Here is a 20,207-nt window from a genome sequence, read left to right as displayed (position 1 = left end):
TCTATAATATTCCCTGTTCTCCGCGACCCAGGCAGAGGCCCCAGCAGACTCATTTCCCTTCCCAGGATCCTAACATTTAGCCCTTTAGTGTTCCTTGCAGCACACCCAGTGGATGTTGGACAAAATTCTGTACTGCTGTCTCTGAGTCCCACCCACCGGCTCCTGTCTTTTCAGGAAGCTGGTGGAGTAAAAGGAGCACTGGACCTGGAGGATCAACATAGATTCTGGTTCAGGTGTGAACATTGCCTGGCTGTATATCTTTGAGGAAGCTACTTAGCTTCTCTGGACCTTGGAGCCTCGCTGATGAAAAAGGCATAAAAAACCAACTTCAGTGATTATCTTATGACTCAGTTGTGATTATATGTGTGGAAACACTTTTAAAACTGCAGAACAGGAACTTCCCTGGTGGCGCAGTGGTTAAGAATCCACCTGCCAACGCAGGCGACAAGGATTCGAGCCCTGGTCTGGGAAGATCCCACATGCCGCGGAGCAACTGAGCCCGTGCGCCACGACTACTGAGCCTGAGCTCTAGAGCCTGCAAGCCACAGCTACTGAGCCCGTGTGCCACAGCTACTGAAACCCCGAATGCCTAGAGCCTGTGCTCTGCAACAAGAGAAGCCCCCGCGACGAGAAACTCACGCACCGCAACAAAGAGTAACCCCCGCTCGCTGCAATTAGAGAAAGCCCACACGCAGCAACGAAGACCCAACGCAGCCAAAAAAAATAAATAAATAAATTTATTTTTAAAAACCCTGCAGAACACACTTCTTCTGATTTAAGTTATTGTTGTTAACCAAGTATCTGATGTATTAGAGCAGCGAAGGCAGTCCCCAGCAGGCCCAGGACTATGAGCCGTTCCTTGTCCGTGTGCTTTGCCTCTAACCCTTGCATGTCCAAATGCAAATGAGTTGGTGAAATTACGAGAAAGATAGCTTCAACTCTGCTCTCATTTATTTTTGAAATATCATAAAAGATATATTTCAGAAACATCCATTCTTCATTATTGGTGACAGATTATTTACCAACTGTTTGTATTAATATCTTGGTTCTAAGGGACAGAAACTTGCCCAGGCTGATTAAGGAAAAATGGGAAGTTTTGGTTATGGAATTGAAGAGTCTGGGGCAAAGCTGCTTCAGGAATGGCCCGATCCAGGTGCTTAAATGAAGCTGTTGGTCATGTGTCTCCATGTCTTAGCTTGTTTTCTTATGCCAGCTTCATTCTCAGGCAGGCCCTTTCCAAGTAGTGGCCAAGGTGGCTCCCCAAAGTTCCAAGATTACGTTTTAGCAGCCTAACAACCCTGTGGAAAGAGTGTGCCTCTTTCCAAATCATTCCAGAAGAATCTAGAAATGGTTGACTCTGGATGGACTGGCTTGGGCATGAACCCAAGTCTGGGTGGCAGGCCCTCCCCTGCAGCTGGTTTAGAGCCGGCCTTTTACCCCCAACCCCCCACCCCATGCCACATGGACTGAGAGGAAAGAAGGAGTGATTGACTAAAGGAAAAGTGGGATGCTGTTACCAGAAGAAGGAGGAAAGGATGCTTGCCAGGCAAAACTCCAGGTATCCACTCACAGCTGGTCACCACAAAGGAAACAGGCTCAGCACAGAGGTAAGGACCGTTAGATATAGGCCAGCTGAATACCAGGGCGTTTCCGTACTCTGACGAGGAAGACCAGTTCTGCTAGGTGCCTCCCCACCTCAATTTATGTAATCCCTCCACCAGTTTATCTCAAGTCCTCACTCAGTTTTCTTGACCTTTCCTAGTCTGGCTTCACCCGTCCACTGGCAGTGAACTCCTCACCTTGTGCCCCAACTGGGTGACCCTGGGTCACTTGGGCCTCTCATCCTTTTCCTTTTCTGGGTCAGATGTTAAGGTGCTTTCTCCCAGGCACTTGCTCTGTGTTTTGGATGACTAGCCTTATCCCATTCCCGAGCAGATGGCTCTCAGAGTTCAGCCCTGAATGGACATTTACCAACTTGTGGAACAAGGTGCAGAGACACAGGTACTTTCTGCCATCTCAGGGTCTCCCAGGAGCCAAGAACATTTACGCTTGAACTTGCAATGTGTCAGGAAGGGGAAGTTCAAGAGTTGAGCTCTTTCTCAGGTCACTCAGCCCCGTTTCCCCCCAAACTCTGTTTCCACAAATCTAATTTATCTTCTCTAGATCTCAAGCCATGATTATTCTTTCACATGTGGTTCCGCTTTCATAATTCAGATATCCTGTGTTACATCTTTTCCTGGGCTAACCAAACGAACTTGCATATGAGTTTGCTCACGTACTCCTGTCCCTGCCCCTGCCCTCACTCCTTGTTTGGTCTGTCTTCCCTAGTCAGAATCCAATTGAATTGGCTATTCCTCAGCCCTGTCTCACAAAACCACTCTAGAATCCCTAGACACATGAGTACCTAAGAAGAAAGTGGGGCCACGTGTTCAACTGTCCCCAGAGGGCTGGGGTCCTGACACAGCCCGTCACTGTGTGCAGGCAGGGCCTCTGATTCTGTCTCCCAGTGTCCCGTCCCCTGACTCTGCATCACCTCTGCCTTTTCCCCACCTCAGCTCTGCTTAAACCACATCGATCCAAGATGACTCCAGTTTCCTTGGAAGCCATTTGACAAAAACACATAAATACAGGATAGATTATGCTTCACGGTTCCACAGGAACTGTGTCTTGTCTGGGCCCATGTTATATGGCCCAGAAACAACAGAGGCTACGTTCTCATCCCCACGAACCAGGACGCTTGACACTGCCACCCCGCTAGATCCTCCCTCAGAATCCCAGCATCTTATTTTCCTTTTACTCCATTGTCAATCTGAGCTCTCCTCCAGGACCCAGACTTTCTTCCAGTCACCATTTCTCCCCAGCACAGGTACACTTCCCATATAAACAACAGAATGGGGGGAGAAACCCCTCTCTGCTACATTTAATTGTATCATTCTACCTTTATGCTCTCCTTGAATGTTCCTAACAATCTGGATTTGGTTAAGAAAGATGAGGAATGGGGAGAGGGACCACTCTCCTTTACCCCAGGGGCCTGGAAAGGTTCTCTGCCCCACTTTGCCCATGTGTATATATGTATATGGACATACACGCATAGTCCATATACACGTACATGCCATGTGTTTGTCTGGTGCATATGCCAATCCACTGGGTTACTTTGAGGGTCTCAGGCCTCATCTGAGCTCCTTTTCCTGTTGGCAGGTAGTGCATGCCTGGTCTGTTCCCTCCCAGTCATGACCTTATGTTGACTACGAGCCCAGAGTTGGAAGAAGAGCTCGTGGGAAGGAAGGCGGTAGTGGTAGTGGGGTTTCTGTACTATGAGTCTCTTTTTTTGCTTTGCAGAAAGAGCTGGATTTATGCTCTCACTTTGGAGAGTAGTTGGCAGTTTCTGCTGAAACTGAAGATGCGGATGCCAGGGCTCACAGTATTTCCCTCCTTTGAGGAATTTTCCCACAAGTGTACGAAGAGACACGTGCAAGGATGTTCGAGGCGGCGTTGTCAATGCTGGTAGAAAATCTTCAAGTCCACAAATCATTTCACTCTTCCCCGCCTTCCTCTTATCACTCTGCACCCTGCCCCTGTGGCAGGGCTTCCTCATGGGGGTGATATTGTAAATGCTAGAGTTGGGCTCTTTGTAGACTTCCCGTAAGCCATCGGTTCTCCAGCTAAGTGGGGATGGGGGCATATAGCCTCTGCCAGGTGAGCTGGTGAAGATCTCAGAGGGACATTATGCAAGCAGGATGGAGTGGGTGGCTTGAAAGTACATGTTTAACATAATTTTATATTTGCCAAACGATAATACACTGCACAATGCCCCAGGAATTATTTATTTTATCAGCAGGTGCAACAGTAGTTGCATTGAGCTAGATTATATGAACTAGATGTTATCAAGTACTCTAACTGCAAAATAGGGGCTTTCACTGTGGCTTTGCAAACCTCCCACGCGTAAAGCACACTAAGTATGCTCATAAATTTTACCCTGATGAGCTTTTCTTAATCGTTTTTTTTTAAGGATACTTTTTTTAAGATTTTTTTTTGGTATGGACCATTTTTAAAGTCTTTATTGAATTTGTTACAGTATCGCTTCTGTTTTATGGGGGGTTTGTTTTGTTGTTTTTTTGCCCACGAGGCATGTGGAATCTTAGCTCCACGACCAGGGATTGAACCTGCACCCCCTGCGTTGGAAGGTGAAGTCTTAACCACTGGACCACCAGGGAAGTCCCCTTTCTTTAATCCTTTAACCCCTTTCTTTAACCTTTGCTGACAAAAAATCAAATGTACAGTTTTTTTCAGGATGACACTGGCAAGTATAATTAGTATTGAGCCTTCCCCTTCCTCCAGGTAATATAACTTCTAAGATCAGAAATTCTATCTATATTTTAGAACAGCATATCACCACCTAAATGAAGGTGAAGTAATCCTGTCCCATAAAACAAAAAGAAAAACTCCAGTGCAAAAAATCTTTAGAACAAGATTCTTGACTAGCATAAAGTGATGAACATGTTGGCCTGTGCAGAGCAATTATAAATTATTTATCTAAACCAGTTTTGTTACTTTCTATCTTGTGATAGAATTGTTCTGGTTTTTACATCTCACTTAATACATCAAAAAGCTTTGCATTTCACCAGGCAGACTTTAAACTCACGTCTATGAAAGTTTAAGTGGCATTAAACTTTAACTATGAAATTTTGAATCATTAGATGCTTAAACACCAAGTAGCATGATGTTTTATGTCTGTGCAATTGCATTCATCAGAACGAGCATGTTGGTCATCTTACTGGACCAACAGTTCTCAAACTTGTTGATCTCAGGACCCTTTCATACTCTTAGAAATTACTGAGGACCCCAAAGAGACTTTTTACATTTTTATAGATTTTAGATGTTGACATTTACGAAAGCTATTGACATTTACCATATTAGAAATTAAGACTTTTATTTTTTAAATATGTATTAATTTATTTAAAAATAATAATCGTAAGACCATTATATGTTAATATAAATAGCATATCTCCATGAAAATAACTTGTTTTCAAAAAAAAAACTACTGAGAAGAGTGGCATTGTTTTACATTTTTGCAGATCTCTTTAATGTCTAGCTTAATAGAAGGCAGCTGTTTTCTCATATCTGTTCTTCATTCAGTCCGTTGTGATATCACGTCAGGTAGTCTCTGAAAAACTCCATTGTACATTCATTTGTGAGAGAATGAGATTAAAAAAAAGGAATTAGTATCTTAATATCATTATGAAAATAGTTTTGATCCCACAGATCACTGAAACGATCTCTAGGCCCCCCAGGGGGTCTCCAGACCACATTTTGAGAGCTGCTCTACTAGATTCACATAGTTAGATGCCATCTGGATTGGTTTTTCCTCAATTTGTGCTATTTAAAGGGGAGAAGAAAGAAAGGGAGGAAGCAACTAAGGCACTCCTAATATTTATTTATTTATTTATTTATTTATTTATTTATTTATTTATTTATTTGCGGTACGTGGTTCTCTCACTGTTGTGGCCTCTCCTGTTGTGGAGCACAGGCTCCGGACGCGCAGGCTCCGCGGCCATGGCTCACGGGCCCAGTCGCTCCGTGGCATGTGGGATCTTCCCGGACCGGGGCACGAACCCGTGTCCCCTGCATCGGCAGGTGGACTCTCAACCACTGCACCACCAGGGAAGCCCCTAATATATTAAAATATCTAAAATAACCAGTAAAGTAATAAAACAGGACATAAAATATCCAAGTCAGTGATGTGAGAAATCAACATGAGAATGATATGAGAAATGAAAAGAAATAAAACAACTTAATCCCAAAGGATGGCAAGGGAAGTAAAAAAAAGAAATATTAAAAGGTGAGGAAAATAGAAAGCACAAAATAAGATGGTAAATGTTTCTTTTCTTTACAATTTATTTAAATGAATGTGTTCACTGTGGTCATTCATCTGACCAGTACACTTATTATTAGGCCATGCGTGACATGTGTGTACATTTCAGTATGATACACAGGAGACGAAGGCAACATAATTATCTCTAGTTCTCTACCAAAGTGATTTGTGCCGTTTTACTATCTGCATTTGATTGGCAACAGAAACTTACTGGAAAGGTCAAGATTGCCAGATAGGGCTGCTCTCATTATCTTAAAATGCTAAGGGAGGGGCCTCTTTTCTCCATCTGCATCCCCAGCCATGCATAGCTGATTCCCAGGTCAGGAATCTCTCGGGAAACCCCCTTTCAGCTTAGAAAAGGGCGGTGCCTCCTGGGGTGACCCCACTCCTTCTCATGGGATGTTAGTATTGAGTCTAGGTACGATTGGCTCTTCTGGAAATGACTATTTTGAAGTCTGTCCTTAGGAAAAAACCTAGCATAGTCCCTTGCATATAATAGGCACTCAAATACTTGTGGAGTGAAAGGATGGAAGTTGGATGTGCCTGTAAGAGCTTACTAGCTGATGATACAAGCAAAGAATAGGTCAGAACCTGTGCTTTTTGCCTTCTCTCTTTTGTCTCCATTCTGTGGCCCAAGTCACCAGTATTGGGACATCACTGGTGCTGGAGTCTCAGGGGAATTCAGACTAAGTTGTTTTACAGAATCACAAAGCTTCAGTGACCGCACACAGCTGCATCGTGGGAGCGGGCAGTGCAGCATCTCAAGTCCAGCTCAACCAAGTAAACCTCAGAGTGATTCACACAAATGTATGCATGCGAGCTTCCTCTCCACGATGCCATACCTTTCACCAGAGTTCCGCTTCCCAGTCATCAAAGGTCCTGAGCCCTAACCCTGTGCATGGGTGCTGGGGACATGAGTGAACAAGACACAGAGTTAAACAGGTAAACACACAAACCAGGGGATTTCAAGTAAAGGAAGGAAACAAACAAGGAAACCTAGAGAGAGAGTCTGGCCTAGGGTTTTCTTTAGGTAAGGCTGTCAGGACAGGCTTGGGCTGAGGAGGGATATTTGAACCAGTGAGAAGGAACCAGCCGTGTGGAGAGCATTCCAGCTAGAGGGGACAGCAAGTACCAAAGCCCTGCGATGGGAACAAGCTCGCTGTGTCAGGGGCCAGTGTGGCTGAGCCTGGAAGACAGGTGGGGCTGCTTGTTCTCTGGGCTGTGTAAGAGGACGCGGGGGTGAGCCTGAGAGTGTTGCGTCATCTGGAGCTGTTTGACCTTGGATGACGGTGTCTCATCTGTTGATCTTACCTTCCTCTCCGGGGCTTTGATATGTCCCGATAAGCTTCTGCAGCCAGTCAGAATCTGACAGCTCCCTTCTGGTTCAGAGCCCTCCTGACACCTTGACAACACAGAGCCACCACTGCCCTCCTCAGCAACCTGCGACAACAGGTGGGGTGACAGTCAGATAAGGGGCTGCTAAAAATGGAGTGACTGGGAAACGTTTTAAGATGATAGGGAACAGAAGTGTTCAGCCCAGCACGTGCAAACAGGGGAAGCAAAGAGAAATGAGGAACGTGGGCCCAACCAGGGAACTGGGCTAGAGTTAGTCACTGCTCTCGTTCAAGCTGGGCCCCAGGACAGCTTAGCTCACTGCAGTTCGATGGACCTCCTTTGAAACCACAGGAACAGTCTAAGATCAGGAAACCTCATCTGTAAGGAAATTGAGTTTCCCCAGATGCCTCCACCTGCCCAGCTGGTGCCTGCCCAGGCCCTCACTTCCAGCACCTCAGGAGTGGGACCCCAGGTTGCCTAGACCTCGCCACCCATCATTCCGGTTGCTCAGGCCCCAATCCCGAGAGATACCTTTGACTCTTCAGATATATCTCTCAGGCTTTGACTACTCCGTCAGCAAGTCCTTTCCACTCTATCTTCAAAATGTATCCCAAATCACTGCATTTACTGTACCACCCCAGTCAGGCTGTCATCACCATCTCTCACCTGTGTTCCTTCATTATCTCCTGTTTGGTCCCTTTGCTTCTGTTGTCCCCTTCAGTGTGCTTTCCACACGGTAGCCAGAATGATCATTTTAAAACATGAGTAGGTCTGTCCCTCCTCTACTCAAAATCCCACAGTCTCCCCATCTTACTCATCAAAGCCCTAGTCCTTACAGTAGCCTCCAAGTTCAACTGTGTTGGCTTCCTGCACCCATCACTCTCTGACCTCATCTCCTACACCTCTCTCTCCCCCTGTTACTTGGGACACTTCTCTGGGGGGGTGCAACTTAATGACATCTCTCAAAATGAAAAATCCAATACCATCTGATCCAATAGTTGACATTCATGAGTTTATTATATGGATATACTTCTTCATGTGTCCAAAGAAGTATATTCGTCACAGTGTTTTTTGTTTGTTCTGTGATAATAAAAGACTAGGAACAACCTATGTCCATCAGCAAAGAGTCTGGTTAAATAAAAACTATGGGGCGGGCTTTCCTCGTGGCGCAGTGGTTGAGAGTCTGTGCCGATGCAGGGGACACGGGTTCGTGCCCCGGTCCAGGAAGATCCCACATGCCATGGAGCGGCTGGGCCCGTGAGCCATGGCCTCTGAGCCTGCGCGTCCGGAGCCTGTGCTCCGCAACGGGAGAGGCCACAACAGTGAGAGGCCCGCGTACCACACACACAAAAAAAACTATGGGGCACCCAATCAGTTGAAATACCCAGCATCTGTTACAAATAATGAGACAGGTCTACTTATGCCAATGTAGATCTGACTCCCCGGTGTATGGTTAGATGAGAAAAAGCAAGGTGTGAGAATAGTGAGCTGTAAGAGAGAAGGGACATACACCCACACACTCACTCAGTGAGTCCTTCCTGAGACCCCCCAGGTAACAGCACTCGTTGATGCTAGGGAATCAGCTGTGAACAAACCTTATTTCCCGGAGCTGACGTATTATCGAGGCAAGACAGGCAACAGATTGATAAACAGATAACGTAACCTCAAGCTGGGGGCCTGGCTGGCTCTAAGAAGGAAGACAGAGACTGGAAAAGCAGAGTAAGGGGGCAGAGAGTGAGGGCGGTCCGAGAAGGGCTCTCAGAGGAAGTGATAGTTGAGCAGAGCCCTGCAAGAAAGAAGAGTATGAGGTGTAAGAACGTCGGGGGTCGTTCCAGGCAAGCTCCGAGATGAGCCACAGTGTGTCAGAGGAGGTCGGGGAGGCCAGAGCGATTGCAAGGGGCCTGAGAGAGGGAGAGTCGTGGGCATAGAGTCAGGGCAGTGGGCAGGGCCCAGAGTGTGTGGGACCTTGCGGCCGGGGTCAGGATGTAGAGTGACATCCAGGGTATGGTGGGCAGAGGTGTGATGTAACCTGTTTCAGATTTCCTAAGGATCTCTCTGGACGCCGGGTGAGGAGTAGATTGGGGGAAGGGATACCCATGGAACTGTTCACAGTGGTGTGTCTCTGGGAAGGGGAACTGGGTATCGGGGTAGAAGGGAAACTTACCTATCTCCATGTAGGCTTTGTACTGTAAAAAAATATGTTTTTTTCTGAGTGTGTGTGTGTGTAATCTTACTCAAAAAATAAATCAAAAGCAAGAAAAAATATTCATAGCTAATATTTATTGGGCACTTATTATGAGCTATGCTGCTTGTCACAGTGAACCCTTATGATTAATGAAGGTGAGCCAGTCCATGTAAGTGGCCAGCAGTGCGGCCCACACCACTCGGCCAATGCCTTCTCTTCTGTTGAGCTGCCCCAGGTGGGAGAGTGGAGAGGCCCAAAGTAGGCATAAAAAAAAAAGGGCAGAGCTACCAGCCTCACAGCCGTTGGATCTCTGAACCACATCCCCAGCCAGACTTTGCTTTATCCAGTTTCTGCATTTTTGCCAGGTGAATGGATTTCAAGCAGTGTCTCTTTGCTGTTTTAACGCCGTCCCATTTTTCTGATTACTAATGGGTTGAGGATCTCTCGATAGAATGCAGGCTTTCTTAGCTCATAATCATTGTGCTGGACGGTGTCTCAGTGATGGCTCTTAACTGAAGCAACAGAGGCCAACTCTACCTAATTTAGGGATTATCTGATAAGATGTTGGATAACTTAGAGACTTGTCAGCAAGGCTGGAGAACCAGGCTTGGAGAATAAATGAAGCTCTGCAGCTAGGACCACATTAAAATTCATGCCTCTGACCCAGTCCAATAAGGATACAGGAGCCCTTCCCCCAAACACACACACACACACACACACACACACACACACACACACACACACACACACACACTGAAAACCTTGGGCCCCAGAGCCACATTCTGTTCACACCATACTGCCCTCCTTTTCTGTACCACTTTGTAGCCTCAGATTCAGAATTTGGGCTAAACGTAGCAGGGCTGCTCAGAAAATAAGGGCCCAAAACTATCAGCTTCTCCAGTGGGAGCTTGGTGAGAATCTTCTCACCAAGATTCAAGGTTTGTATGTGGGAGTTTCCTAAACACGGGAAGGGTTTCAGTTGCTAGGCAACCAAAGGACGACCAGAGGCTTACAGCAGAGCCTCTCAGAGGTCAGGATGGTCCAGACCACTTCCATATTTAGAGGTTCCCGGTACATGAAAAAAAAGTGGCAAAATGCCCCAATGGGATTTACTAGTGGGGCAGCATTCCTAACAAGAAATAAGAAATATGATTGTACCATTCACAAAATAGGTTTAGGATTTTGGGTTTTTGACGGAATTCTTTACAGTATAGAGCCAGAAGTGGGCCACAGGTTTAAAGATGGGTCCTGTCGAGATATTTCTGCAACTGTGTATTTATCCTTATTAAGTGTTCACATCAGAAGAGTAAGTATGAGGCCTGGGCCAGGTGCCCTCCAGGCTGGCGCACTTCCGCGGGCCCTGGTGTGGGCAGATGGTCCAGAGCTGCTGTGCTCCGGGTACAAGATCTGCTCCCGGGGCTTCCCTGGTGGCACAGTGGTTGAGAGTCCGCCTGCCGATGCAGGGGACACGGGTTCGTGCCCCGGTCCGGGAGGATCCCACATGCCGCGGAGCGGCTGGGCCCGTGAGCCATGGCAGCTGAGCCTGCGCGTCCGGAGCCTGTGCTCCACAACGGGAGAGGCCACAGCAGTGAGAGGCCCGCGTACCGCAAAAAAAAAAAAAAAAAAAAAAAAAAGATCTGCTCCCGGGTAGCAGCTCCTCCCTACAAGGGCGATCTGGTCGTGCCGGCCTCAGATGAGAGCTGCCCTAGACGTTGTGCAGATGCTACATACCAAAGACGCAAATTACTGCACCCTGGGGCCGTCTAAAATGAATATAACCATGTTATTCAATGAGCTGGGCTTGACAAGCTCAAGTAAACCTCAACTTTATTCTTCCCCTGCACCCCTTCCTCCTATGGCTAGCATGGCTCCTTGGGTGCCATGGCTTCTTCAGACGCTCTTAGACAATGACAAGTCCAATCCAGTTAAATAATCTCATAGCTCCAGGCCAGTGTAACATCAAAATTCCCAATTCTATTTTTTTAACAGATTTATGTTATATGTTATTTATTTATTTATTTAATGGCTGCATTGGGTCTTCGTTGCTGCGTGCGGGCGTTCTCTAGTTGCGGCGAGCGGGGGCTACTCTTCGTTGTGGTGCGCGGATTTCTCATTGCGGTGGCTTCTCTTGTTGCAGGGCACGGGCTCTAGGCATGCAGGCTTCAGTAGTTGTGGCTCACAGGCTTAGTTGCTCCGCGGCATGTGGGCTCTTCCCGGACCAGGCCTCGAACCTGTGTCCCCTGCATTGCCAGGCAGATTCTTAACCACTGCGCCACCAGGGAAGCCCTCCCAATCCTACTCTAAGTAGCGCTTCTCCTCCCAGCTCTGCAGTGCCTCGGGTTCACAGCCTGCAGAGGTGGACCGGACACGGTCCTGTTTCTCTTCCTTCACTCCACCTTCTCTCATCTTCTCTCCTACTTCTTAGCTCTGCTTCAGATCCACTTAGGGTCCCGCCCTGTGGGCAGAGAGGAGGTGCTAGGGACGGCAAATGTTTGGCTGGCCTGGTACAGTTAGGACCTGGAGCAATGCCCTCTGCATGGGACAGACATCTAGTGCCAACTCATTCTCCCATAGGGACCTTTCGCAGGTTCTTGGACGTCCCTGGTCGGCACCTTGGATGGGGGGTGCCTCCCCGCCTTGGTCCCATTTGACCCATGCTCAACCCCTGGGTATCCCCTCTGTAGGACTGCATTGTTCCTCTAGGCTGACCCTTGGATAGAATCATTTATAAAATGACTTTAGGCTGGTTTCTCAGCAAAGGGCCTTCATTTGGCCCAAGGGAGCCACACGCATTTAAAGGTCCCATTGTTGGTAGAACAGCAGCTCACTCCAGTGTAGCCTGCTCTCCCGTTTTGCTCTGCCAGACCCAGCGAGCCTCTGAGGTTTTGATTTCTCCCAGCAAGCATCTGGCACTAGCCCCTGTGCCCCCTAAACTTCAGGGGCATATCCAGCTCTGCCAGTGGCTGTCTTGAAGTCCCTCTATCGTTATTCCATCGGTGAGTAGGAAGCTCCCCCTGTTCTTCCCACTGGGGTCAGAACGTGGCGCACTCACAGCTCTCCCAAACAGTCCTCACTCTCTGCCTCTTCCACCTCCCAGCTCCTGGCATTTGGCCAGGGGTGAGTCTCGAGCTACCGCTCACGAAACCGGTTTCCAGAGTCTGCGTGGAAGGTCTAACACCATCGGGCTGTGGCGATACTTGGTATGTGTTGATTGACTTTGGCTGAAGCTGAAACAGCGTAGGTCCTCCTTTTTATGCCCTGTGTTCAACTCGTAGGTGTGATCCTCCATTCTGTCGTCTGTAAAGAAAGCAGAATGATGCCAACCCCTCAAGATTATTTGACAGGTTAAAGAGATCATCCCTGGGGGAAAGCTTTACCAAACTGTGAAGCACTCCACCTGCTCTGCTGTCTTTGCCAGAAAGCCTCACAGGCTAGCGCAGTGCTCTCCATCTTTTTTCGGCCACACTATGCAGGAGGAATGACGCTCCCTTGTGTATGTAACACCTGCCTTCAGGGAGAACAGTTTTGAGCGATCCCTAGTGCACCAGTTATAACTTCACCTCTTCTCGCTAACTGAAGAGTGCTCACTGAACGGTGAGCCAGACTCTCGGCACTTACAGGGACAGCCTTGGCTCTGTGCGTTTTTTTTTTTTTTTCTAAGTTACCATTTTAAAATTCCACTATCTAGCTGTTGTGATAGGAGGCTCCTCCCCCAAAAGCACGACACTGTACCTCAGCAGCTGTTGCCATGCATCTCAAGGGTTCACAGGAGCCCTTTAATTTGGGGGAAATCCTGTGCCTGCTCTTTGGGGGCACCCGGAGACCAGTCTGGGAAGGGACCAATAGAGCATGCCAGAAACCTGATTGCCTTTTGAACTCATTGCTGATGATTCCGTGTGACTGTTCCCAGGAGACAAGACAGACAGGGCTCTGTCTGGGTGTGATGATCCTGTTACTCACCCTGGGGATGCGTTTTCTATATTATATCAGTGGGAGAAATGGTGGTGCCCAAGGGCATGTGCCGGCCCCTCCCTGCACAGGAGGTAATGACCCTCCCAACACACATCTGTGCATCTGCCCTGGTGGTCGGATTTTTAATGGCCTGCCCTGCTCACATTCTCCCAGTGACACCACACCCATTTTTCTTAGAGAAAACACTTCCGCCCTCCCTGCTTGACGTTTGAGAGCAGTGTAGCCACTTCACCCCTCCTCACTCCAGGGGTGGACACTTGGAGGCCTGAATGGGTGACGTGATCCACCCCCATAATCCCAGCTGACCTCACAGTGGCCCTTGGGAGTTTTCAGGCACCTTGAATCTCTGCGCCCTATTCCCTGTTCTCGCTTGGTCAGAATCAATGTGATGAATGTTCTTCCAGTACAATTTCTTTATTTAAAAGAATTGCATAGGGCTTCCCTGGTGGCGCAGTGGTTGAGAGTCCGTCTGCCGATGCAGGGGACACGGGTTCGTGCCCTGGTCCGGGAAGACCCCACATGCCACGGAGCGGCTGGGCCCGTGAGCCATGGCCGCTGAGCCTGCGTGTCTGGAGCCTGTGCTCCGCAGCGGGAGAGGCCACAGCAGTGACAGGCCCGTGTACCGCAAAAAGGAAAAAAATTTTAAAAATTCTTAAAAATTGCATAATAATACATGAATATATTCTTATTGTAAAAGAATCCAACAATACAGAAGTAAAATGTGAAAGGCAGCTTCACTTCCCCCTGACACTTTTCCCTTCCTAGTAACCTCTCTTTTATTTATACCCATATGTGTACATATATAAATATATAGTTCTAAAAAGTGCATAAATGGAATCATGCTATATGTAATGTTCTGGAACTTCATGTTTCACCATGTAATATGCCTTAGTAATCTTTCCATGTCAGTACACATAGATCTACTGTATTCTTTCTGGTAGTTACATGGTATTTTATTTTAGTACCATCCTATAATGTAAGCAGTCATTCAGGGTCCACTTTCACTTTTCAGTTCCTTTGTTATAACAGACAGTGCTTTGGTGAATACCTATCTATCGGTCTATCGATCTATCTAGACCCGTGTGAGTAGTTTGGTTAGATAGAATTTTTAGAAATGTAATTGATAGAATTCCTGGGTCAAAGAGAGGTACTTCTTTAAATTTTTGGATAGATATTTTCATATTACCTTCATGAAAATGTTCAGTAATGTACATTCCCACCAACTGGGAATGAGAGTACCCACTTCCACGCACCTTCTCCAATACTGGATTTTTTTTTTTTTTTGGCAGAACTGTGCGGCATGTGAGATCTTAGTTCCCTGACCAGGGATCGAACCCGTGCCCCCTGCAGAATCACAGAATCTTAACCACTGGACCGCCAGGGAAGTCCAACACTAGATATTTTGAATCTTTAACATTTTTGCTCATAGGATGGGTAAGAAGGATGGTATCTTGTTGTTTCAGTTTACATTTTGAGGATTCTTTCAACTTAGGTGATGCAAGTCCACTTCATATAAATATGGGAAATGATGGAGTATTCAGTAAATAATACTGGGGTAGTTGACTGTCTATTTGCAAAAGTTACAAATAGACAACAAAAGTAAATTCAAGTGTTGTAAAGATTGAATATATTTTTCAAAAATATAGAAGTTGTATAGACATTATACAATTTCTTAAGCTTTGGAAATGAGAAGGCTTTTTCCTAGTGTGATATAAACATAGAAGTCATCAAAGAAATGACAAGCGAGCACATTAAAAATATTTTAAAAATATATAAAGCTATGGAAAAATTATTCACGAAATAAGACCACTGTCTTTCCACATATGTAACTGATAAAGGGTTTATATACTAACATTCAAAGAATTTCTGCAAATCAAATAAGAAAAAACCAAGTATAGAAACATAAACTACTGGATTTCCCTGGTGGCACAGTGGTTAAGAATCCGCCTGCCAACGCATGGGACACGGGTTCGAGCCCTGGTCCAGGGAGATCCCACATACCTCAGAGTAACTAAGCCCGTGTGCCACAACTACTGAGCCTGCGCACCACAACTACTGAGCCTGTGTGCCACAGCTACTGAAGCCCACATGTCTAGAGCCCACGTTCCACAGCAAGAGAAGCCACCGCAATGAGAAGCATACACACTGCAATGAAGAGTAGCCCCCGCTCGCCGCAACTAGAGAAAGCCCGCGCTCAGCAACAAAGACCCAACACAGCCAAACATAAATAAATAAAATAAATAACTTTATTTTAAAAAAAGAAAGAAAGAAACATGAATTACTATATACAATATGCAAATATTTTCTACAATTTTCATCCAAGAAATTAAAATAGTACTGAATGTGATGTTTGACTTTATGTTTTCCACTTTGCTGGGCCACAGTGCCCATATGTTTGATCAAACGTTGTTCTAGATGCTTCTGTGAGGATGTTTTTGGGGTGAGATTTATGTTTAAATTGACAGACTTTGAGTAAAGCAGATTCCCTTCCATTAACGTGGGTGGGTCTCTTCTGATCAGTCGAAGGCTTGAATAGAATAAAAAGCTGACCTCTGGGCTTCCCTGGTGGCGCAGTGGTTGACAGTCCGCCTGCCGATTCAGGGGACGTGGGTTCGTGCCCCGGTCCAGGAAGATCCCACATGCCGTGGAGCGGCTGGGCCCGTGAGCCATAGCCGCTGAGCCTGCGCGTCTGGAGCCTGTGCTCCGCAATGGGAGAGGCCACAACGGTGAGAGGTCCGCATACCGCAAAAAAAAAAAAAAAAGCTGATCCCTCCTGAGCAAGAGGGAATTCTCCACCAGACCGCATCTGCATCATCAGCTCTTCCTAGTCTCCCAGCAGACAGCCTTTGGAGTTGAACAGCAACTTCTTCCTGAGTCTCCAGCCTACTGGCCTCCTCCATCAGATTCTAGACTCACCAAACCACCACAGTCATGAGCCAACTCCTTAAATAAATCTCTTTCGATGTATATACACTTTGGTTCCATTTCTCTGGAGGGCGCTGACTAATACACTGATTTATTAAATTTTAAGTTTTTAAAAAAAATTAAAATCTGATATTTTTCCTTGGCAGGATTATGGAGTCTCTTATAGACTATTAGGAGAGAGAAGATTGGTTCAGCCAGGGAAGGTAATTTGTCAATATTTATAAAAATTTCAAATGTACATACTGTTTAATGCAGCAGTACCACTTTCAGGAAATGTACCAATGCACAGCATTTATGTAAAAGGATGTTCCTGGTAGCATTATTTATAATAGTGGAAAATCAGAGATTCTTTTTATTATTCATTCATTTGTTTATCAAATACCAAATGCCTGCTCTGTGCCAGGTTCAGTTTTAGGCACCTGGCTATACCATAATGAGTAAAACAGACATGATGACTGCTGTCAAGGGCTTCTCAGTCTAGAGGGAGGAATCACATATGAAACGAACAGACAAGTATGTAAGTCAAACTGTCACAGCACCTCAAGGGAGGTGAGGGCTACTTGAAATTGGGCGATCAGGGGACGTCTCTCTAAAGAATGACATTGGAGAGAAAACCTGAAAGAAGGGGGTCAGTCAGCCAAGCAAAGTGTGAAGGAAACTGTGTGCAGAGATTAAGAGCTTGAGGTCAGGCCAGCAGAGTGATATCAGCGAAGGCGTCGCAGGAGCCTGGAGAGAGAGTCAGGGCCAGATGGGCGTGGTGTGAACTGATCGCGATGAGGACAAAAAGAAAGACTGGGCTGGAAGCTTTTGCAGTAGGCCAGGTGAGAGGTAATGGCTGCCGTGGAGTTGGAGAGAAGTAGATTCATACAGGATATATTCTGGAGACAGAACCAGGAGGACTTGATGGTGAATTGTATGTGGGTGGTAAGGGAGAGGACATCCAAAATGGCTTCCTGACCACTCTACGCCTATCGGGAGGGCTAAAATAAAAATGCTAAAACACCCACAAGTGCTGGCAAGCATGCGGACCACCTGCATCTCTCACAGATTGCCAGAGGGAATGGAGAAAGGTACAGCCTCTCTGGCCAACAGACTGAAGGTATCTTAAAAAGTTAAACGTACAATTACCATATGACTCAGCCATCCTTCTTCTGGATATTTGACCTAGAGAAATGGAAACTTATATCCACACAGAAACCTGTGCATGAATGTTTAGTGAGTGAAAGAAGCCAGTCTCAAAAGGTTAAAATGATCGGATTTCGTTTTCATGACATCCTTGGAAAGGTGAAACCATGATGATGGGGAGAAGATCTGTGGTCGTCAGTGGTTAGGGGTGAGCGCAGGATGGGACCCCGCCCCCTTTTTATTTTGATCGTGGTGTAGTTATAGGAATCTATGTGTGTTAAAATTCACAGAACTGTACAGCTCTCCCTGAAAAAAGTTCCTTTTTAAAGTATGATTATTTTAAAGATAAGAAAATTAAATTGTTTAAAAAAAATGACTCCCAGGTTTCTGGCATGGGCAGAAAGGTAGATTCCACCATTTACAGAGGTGGAATAGACTGGGCGATGGGACCAGATTTGGGGGATGGAATGAAAAGTTCGGTTTGGACTTGTGAAGTTGGGATGCTCCCTAGACACAGCTGGATACAAAGGAGTCTGGGGCCAGAGGTAGAGATTTGGGAGTCATCAATGATTAAAGCCATGGTAGTGAATTAGAACACCCGGGGAGGACTTCCCTGGTGGTCCAGTGGCTAAGACTCCAAGCTCCCAATGCAGGGGGTCTGGGTTCGATCCCTGGTCAGGGAACTAGATCCCGCATGCATGCCACAACTAAGGAGTCTGTGAGCTGCAACTAAGGAGCCAGTGAGCTGCAACTAAGACCCAGCACGACCAAAAAAAAAAGAACACCTGGGGAGAGGGTGTAGGGCAAGAACAAAAGGGGAGAACCTTCCAGAACAATGAACAATGCCTTCCAGAGAGTGGGGGCAGGAGGAGGAGCCAGGGTCGAGATGGAGGGATCCGGGGATCCTGGGGTATTAGGAGTGCGTCTCCTCTGACTGACTGTCCTCCAGGGACCTTCCCTGTGAGGAGGGCTGCTGAGGTAGACAGGGACTTCTAAATGAGAACGAGGGACTCGTAAGAATGATTTTAGAAAGTCAGCAGGTCTTTGCGGCTGTTTGCCATCAGATCCGGGAAACATTTTTCTCTGAGCCGCGCTTATGGCAAAATGACACTTCCTCCTGCTTCCTTCTCTACCCATCCAACCTCAACACCTGAACCCTCCTCAACCTCCACTGCTGCAGAGGCCACAAACTGGGAGCCTAGGAGCTGTCCACAGCCCTCGGTTCTGGTTTGTTTTCACCACACACCATCCTTTCACATTTTGAATGGGTTATCAGCTTAAAAGAAGATAAAATTTCCAAAACAGCAGCAACAGCTGGATCTCCAACTTGAAAGACTGGAAGGTATGGCAACATGGAGTCCACAGCCCTGCGTGGTACCGAGACAGGAGTTGAATTCAGATGGGCCATGCACTGTCCAGGCGGCCATAGGCCTTACTGCTCCCTGCGGACCTCCAGCATCAAGAGCTGGTTGCCATCGATCACCTGTTTGCACCATGGTTTCTGCCCTCTTGTGTAACCTGGGCTGTTCCACAGCCGTCCGAGCTGCTGCAGAGTGTGGCACAGTGAAAGCAGACGCCTGCTTGACTTATTGAAACTTGAGAAGATGTTTTTGATGATGGTATGTACACCTATCATATGGGCCCAGAGGTGAGGGGTTACCACATTTTTAATCAACTTCTTTTTATTGAGGCTTAATTTGCATTTTAGCATCCATTTTAAGCATAGAGTTCACTAAGTTTTGACAAATCTGTGTGACTCCTACCCCAATCAAGTTATAGAAGATTTTCCATCACCCTAAAATGTCCCTCTGGTATCCCCCCAGCCAATCCCCTCCCTGTCCCATCCCCAACCCCTGACAACCACTATATGCTTTCTGTCACTTAAAGGGGTTCTGGTACCAATTCCAACCTGGGGTGTCATTTCCCCCACGCCACCAAGCAGTTCCCCTGATACCAGCTGAGCGTCCTACAATTCAACTCAATTCTGACACTGTCTACCCAGAGAGAGTGAGTCGCTTCCATGCCCTTTCCCAGCACACCTCTTTCCCCAAGTTGCCACCCAGAAGCTCTCCAAAATCCATCCTTTCTGGTTTTTATGGTGGCTTCATTTACAAAGGTAAGATGGATTAAATCATTGGCCATTGGTGACTGATTCAACCTCCAGCCCCTCTCCCATCCCTGGAGGTGAGGGGTGGTAGGACTGAAAGTTCCAACCCTCCAATCACATAGTTGGTCCCACTGGCAATCAGCCCTCATCCTTAGATGGGGATCCAAAAGTCACCTTATTAGCATAACAAAAGACACCTTTGTTGCTCTCATCAATTAGGAAATTCTAAGGGTTTTAAGAGCTCTGTGCCAGAAATGGGGATGAAGACCAAATATGTATTCACTATCAATGGCAATATCACAGTCAGAGGCTATACTGTTATCTATATGGGCAGGTTGTTACTTTTTATTGCCAAGCAGTGTTCCGTTGCATGGCTACATCACAGATTTAAAATCCATTCTCTTTTGATGGACACCTGGGCCGTTTCCAGTTTGGGACTATTATGATTAAAGCTGCCCTGAATATTTGCATGCAGACTTTGTGTATATAGAGAGGCTCTCATCCTCCTGAGCAATACCTAGGAGGACCCTTCTGCCCGTAACCTCAGAAGTGATGCCTCCAAAACCCTCCTGTGTCTTTGAACTGGGCGATTCCTCACCAGGCTGGTTGGCATGTGGTCGGCATGCAGCAGCAGGAGTGCTGCCGGTACCGGCAGTCGGTGCGAAAACTTGCTGGCCTGTTTGTTC

The 20,207-nt window shown here is 46.7% G+C and overlaps 1 long non-coding RNA gene across 2 annotated transcripts; it reads left to right on the top strand.

Moving 5' to 3' along the window:
• The first annotated feature begins 677 nt into the window (after nt 1-677).
• On the top strand, nt 678-8,326 carry LOC113605617 (uncharacterized). 2 transcript variants are annotated; one of them, XR_003427280.1, is made up of 3 exons: nt 678-1,607; nt 3,340-3,504; nt 6,575-8,326. It is a non-coding gene; the product is annotated as an uncharacterized LOC113605617 (long non-coding RNA). The 2 variants fall into 2 exon arrangements; XR_003427279.1 differs by having other exon boundaries at nt 678-3,504.
• The last annotated feature ends 11,881 nt before the right edge of the window (nt 8,327-20,207 follow it).

The sequence above is a fragment of the Aethalodelphis obliquidens genome, unplaced genomic scaffold (assembly GCF_003676395.1).
Source record: "Aethalodelphis obliquidens isolate GAN/ISIS:26980383/991018 unplaced genomic scaffold, ASM367639v1 scaffold43, whole genome shotgun sequence".
NCBI classification, from domain to species: Eukaryota; Metazoa; Chordata; class Mammalia; order Artiodactyla; family Delphinidae; genus Aethalodelphis; species Aethalodelphis obliquidens.
This window is presented reverse-complemented; position numbering and strand designations above follow the sequence as displayed.